The sequence below is a fragment of the Panthera leo genome, chromosome C1, assembly GCF_018350215.1.
Source record: "Panthera leo isolate Ple1 chromosome C1, P.leo_Ple1_pat1.1, whole genome shotgun sequence".
Lineage (NCBI taxonomy): Eukaryota > Metazoa > Chordata > Mammalia > Carnivora > Felidae > Panthera > Panthera leo.
Window position 1 is genome coordinate 68,701,676 of NC_056686.1, and position 6,000 is coordinate 68,707,675.

Consider the following 6,000-nt stretch of genomic DNA (forward strand, 5'->3'; position numbering starts at 1 on the left):
GTAAGTTGTATCTGTATTGTCAGTTCTTTTAGTGATTACATTTATACCATCATTTTATATAACATACTTACTACTCTGCATCTTTAGGTGTAACTATTGAATCTCCATTTTGTGCAATAACAAAATTGCCATAATTCCCCAATCTCTTCTTTTTATTTCCATTTGAAATTATAGGTAAACAGCATTTTTTCTTAGTCTGTTCTATACCTTTATATACTTAAACACAATTGTCTTTCTATTATATTTTTATCCATTTTAAAAAATATATTTTAGTTACCAGCTTAACAATGAAGAAATAAAATACTTATATTACTCCTTTTCTTATTTCTTCCTTTCGTGTTGAATTTTTTGCTTATATACATTTGCTTTATTTTTGTGGTTTGTTATATTTTCTTTTGATTTTATAACTGTAATTTTATCAAATATTTGGTCTTATTCTCAGTTGTTTGAATTCAATGTACTAACCAATCATTTCCCATAGTTTCTTTATTAATCTTTTCCTTGGCTCCATTGGTTTCCTTAAAGAAGGACTCATGAGAGTTGGAATTCTTGCACATGTAAAGATGCCTGTCTTCTGGCTTTGTTTTCATTCACAGTTTACTGGTTATCAAGTTTTTGTGTTATACTTTTTTTCCCTGAAAACACTGTACACATTTGCCAATCTCAATTACCATTGGAGAATGCTGAGCAGAAGCCTCTAAGGCTGGCCTGAATCTTCACTTAATGTGGTGACATTGTACTTTTGACTTTAAGCCCAATAGAATTTTCTGATTTGTTTTGTTTAGAGAAGACTGACACCTTTATGGTCTGTGTTTCAGCATTGATCATTCTCTATCCATGTTTTCCTGGAGAGTGGCTCTACCCTTTTACTCTGTAGGTTAGTCTTAGAATTCTAAAAAAATATTCTTGAATTACATTTTAAAATATTTTTCCATCCCAATCATTGCTACTGCTTTTGAAAGTCATCGTTTCTATATATAGCACATTTCCCCCCCCTCAATCTTGACCTCCATTTACTTCTTTTGTCTGGTTAGCGTGATGTTTTCCATTTGCGGTGTGATCAGTGACACTTTAGCAATTGTTGTTTTTTTTTTTTTTTTTAACTCAACTTTCCTGAGCTCTTTCTGCTCCTTTTTCTCTGTACCCATCATATATTTTCCTTAAGGCCTACGTTATACTTACCTTTAACTCTTTTGGCTATTTTGTTAATTTTGAAAAATTGTTTGGCATTGTGATTATTATTTTTTTCTAGTTGTTTCTAGCCTTCACTTATTACTTTTTTGTATTTGGGGGAGGGGAGATTCTGTACTGGTTCAGTTTGATTGTTTGAATGAATTCTTCTTGGCATGGCTTTTTGCAAGAAGCTTTTGTGAAAAATGGATCATGGTAATACTATGGGGTGGTAAGAATTCACCTTGGTACACAAGGAAACCCAAGATGCTTTGTTGGATGTGTGAGAGATTTATTTTAGTCGTGACTCCAGAGCCAATAAAGATCAACAGCTATAGGAGACTCTTAAATCCCAAGTTTCTCTCCTCCAATCTGTCTCCAATCTCTCCAATCATGCCAAATATGTTTTTGTGTTTCCTTGAGGAGTTCCTGATACATCATGGTACCATATGGCATTTTCCCACTAGCCTGGGCATTCCGTTTCTTCTGTTTTAAAACAAATGATTTTAAAGAAGATCATTGCTTTCACTCCTCAGATGAAGTTTTTACTTATGAATAACTATGCTCTGCTGGCTGTGTTTGGGATCTGCAGACTTTCTCATTTGGTGTTTTCCCATACCTGTCCCTCCTTTGGTACATTTGGTGGTTCTTCAGCAAATATTAGAGTTTAGGGTTACAATGTTCTGTAATTTTGGAAAGATAAAAGTATTTTTAATTGTGTTTCCTCAGTTATGCTCATTGTTTTTTAGTGATTTCTAAGAGAAGATAAAGACAGGACTGTAAGTTCTCTGTTCATCGACTTTCAATCCTGGGGGGTACAATAAATGTATGAATCTTTACTTACATAAAGAATCCAATAAGGATGATGCTGGGATCCTGAGGTATCTGTAGCATATGAATCTGCTGTCAGCCTCAGAGTTGCTTAAGGTAAGTAGCATAGACTTTGAGGAATAAATTCAGTTTTGGCCTCTTGTATGTGTTTGGGAGGTATAATTTACGTACGAGGAAATTCACCAAGTCTTAGTTTTTTTCTTAACTTTTGCTCTTCACAATTTTTCTTTATCTCTCTTATCTCATAATCCCCATTTATTTTTATCTTACTTGCTACTGGTGTTGTATCAAATAGGAAGTTTGGTCACAAATAACGGAAAACCCAACTCAAAATGATTTAAACCAGTAGTTATCAATCTTTAATATGCCATCAAGATCACTTACCCAGAGTTTCTGATTTAGTAGGTTTTGGGTGGTGTCTGGGAATTTGCATTTCTGACAAGTTCCCAGGTAATGTGGATGCTGCTAACTTGAGAATCATACTTTGAGAATCACTGAGGTAAACAATTGGATATATTATCTTGCAGTAAAGGATGGAAGGATGCCTCAATGGTTTGCTCATGCGATATTTCAACAATACAATTATTATTTCTTCACAAAAACATAGATGATCTACCCTCGTGGAGCAAGCTGGTCGTAGCATCTCAGAGCACAACAGCGTTCAGAATCGGGGGTGGGGGGGTGGGGAATAAATACCTGATCCTCTTGTCTCTTCCAGAGCTACTTTTCCATGAAGCACTCTCATTGGTAAAATTAGGCAACACAATCTTTTTAATGCCTATTTACTACAAGGAGGTTGTAACTAGCATTCATTGTTAGATAAGACTAATCAGGACTTCCCTCCTATATCTAGCTCCATTCTGGATAGCCAAATCAGACCAGCGCTTGGGGCTGAAAACAGTGGGGGTTAAGTTGCTCGATGGGGAAAGTGGCTGTGCTGTTAATTACTGTGTAGGAATGTTTCCTTAGGACTTTTACTGCAGTTTGGGCCCAGTCTTTCGTAGTTTATTTTCATCTGTTTAGGAGTTAAAATCTAAGTGTTAAATGCCACATTAACACCTCCTTGTTAATTAGCATGAACAACAATGTCTCAATTGATTCTTTTAAATTCTCTAGTTCTATTCTTCCTGTCTTTTAGAGTAATCAAACTCTGTACAGTTTTTATGGTATAGTTGTGCAAAATGTGTCCTTCAATATTTACCTTAGTTTTTATTTTTCTTCCCTGTTTCTTTAACAAATATAATTTTTTTTTCTGATTCTGGAACAAACTTGGAATAACCTTTCTTCCGCTGAGATTCTAAGCTGCTGTTTTTGTTACTGTTATAGATATTTCACTGCTTCATTTGCTGATGATTGATTCACAATGACCTGTTTTCTTCAGGTCATACAACTTGTTTGCTTTATAATAACAGGGTCAGAGAATTTTGTAATGGAACTTAACATATGTGAAATAACTATCATATGTCATACTATTATTATTATATAGACATTTTATCAAAGTACACACACACACACACACACACACACACACTCAGAAGTAATTAGCTTGACAAAAAGTGAACATTCTCATTTTACCACCAATCAGATCCATAAATTGAACAATCCATAGAAGCTTCTTACATATGCCCTCCTAACCGATATCCCTTCTTTTCCACACCAAAGGTGACATAGATTCGTGTTGCCTATTTTTGAACATAATGTAAGTGAAATCACATAGTATGAACGTTTTGTGTCACACTTCTTTTGTTCCATCTCATATGTGAGATTGATCCCCTGCCTTTTCATGTGGCTAAGTGCTTGCACACATGTATACTCCTGGTGGTAAAGGGAAGTTGCAGTAGCTTCGTATCAGGCAAATACTTAACTATTTTCTCTTCTTAGCTTCAGCAGTTCTGGTGGGTGTGTATAGTGCTAGTTGTGGTTTTAATCTGCATTTTTCTCATGATTAATGAGGTGAGGATTTTCATTCCAAATTCATGTCTTTAGTACATATAAGACTATACAGATTTCTGGGTTTTTGTCATCAGTTTTACTAACTTATGTTTTTATAGTTACCTTTCTTTTCATCCTAATTTTCATGTATATTGGCTTAAGGTTGTGCATAATAGCTTCCTCTTGTATTCTTAATCTCTTTAAGTTCTGTTTTTATGTCTGTTTTTCATTCCTGATATTATTTATATTATTTTATTATTTTCTGCTTATTTTTTCTTTGCTAGAATTTTGCTACTCTTATTTGTCCTCCAAAGAACATAATTTGGATTCATTTTTTTTTTCTTTTGAGGTTTTTTTTTAAAACTTTTCACTCCTTTTTTCTTTATTCTCTTCTTTTCACTATCTTTGGGTTTAACCAGCTGCTTTTTTCCTACCTTTTTGTGGTGGATACATACATAGTTTATTATCAGCCTTTTTTTATCTCTTTCAATATGCGTATTTAAGTTTTAAATTAATTTTGGTTTTCATTTAGTTAAAAACAGTTCTAATATTGAGATTTATTCTTTGCCTATGAGTTACTCAGAAGTATAGTGCTTAATCTCCAAACATTTAGGGATTTTTTTGTTAACCATTTGATGTTATTTTCTAGCTTAATGCAATTTTATTCCAAAAGCAAATGATATATAATTTCAACCATTTGAAATTTGTTGAACTTGCTTTATGTCCCTGCATATGGTCGATTTTGTAAATGTTCTACTATTGTAGGATGCAATGTTCCATACAACAATTATATCATTTGCCATTCATGTTGTGCAGATTTCTCTATTTTTACTGATTTTTGTTTGCTTGTCTTATCAAGTATTGAAAGAGGTGTATTAAAATATTCTTTCCTGATTATATATATGCTTATATATTTTTTAATTTATTTAATTTTTTAAATTTATTTAATTAATTTAATTTAATTTATTTCATGATTATATATATGCTTATATATTTTTTAATTTATTTATTATTTTTTCTTAGAGCATGAGCAGGGAAAAGGGGCAGGGGGAGTGGGAGGGGTGAAAGAGAGAGAGAGAGAGAGAGAGAGAGAGAGAGAAAGAATGAATTCCAAGGAGGCTGCATGCTCAGCAAGAAGCTCTAAGCAGGGCCCCGTTCCACGACTCTGGGATCATGACCTGAGCTGAAATCAAGAGTCAGATGCTCAACCAACTGAGCCACCGAGGGGTCCCATGATTATATATTTTTGAGTTCTTCTTTTATGTATTTCAAGTTTTATTTTATATATTTTGAGATCATGCTCTTAGGTAAATACAAAGTAATATTTTATATCTTCCTGGTAATGTAACCTTTTATTATTAATAACTCCCTACTATTACTTTTTTCTATAAAAATTTGCATGCTACATGCCAAATAATTGGGCTATAAACGACTTTCATATTATATAACTTGGGTGACATTCCACAATTTGCCAGGATTATACACAAAAGAATTTCTGTGCTCCAGGTCTCTGGTGATATTCAGCTGTTTGCTGGATTTTCTGATTACAGAAGTACTTAAGTATTTCCTTTAGTAAAAACTTTATGATGAATATTTGCCCTTGGGACCTTCAATTTCAAATGAGTCTCATTATTTCATAAGAATCTATCTTAGTCTCCTTGGGCTGCTATAGTGAAGTACCATAGACTTAAACAACGGAAGTTTATTTTCTCATAGTTCAGGAGGCTGGAAGTCCAAGATCAAGGTGTTAGTGTTTGATTTTTTCTGAGGCCTCTCTCCTTGGATTGCAGATGGCCATCTTCTCACTGTAGTCTCACATGATCTTTCCCTTGTGTGCATGTATCCCTACTTTCTTTGTGTGTCCAAATTTCTACTTCTTAGAAGGACACCAGTCCGAGGGGATTAGGGCCCATCCTAATGGCTCATTTAACCTAATCAAATCTTTGAAGGCACTGTCTCCAAATATTGTCACATTCTGAGATACTGGGGGTTAGGGCTTCAACATATGAATTTTGGGGGAGCACAGTTCAGCCCACGACAGCATCATGGCATACTATATCCATGACT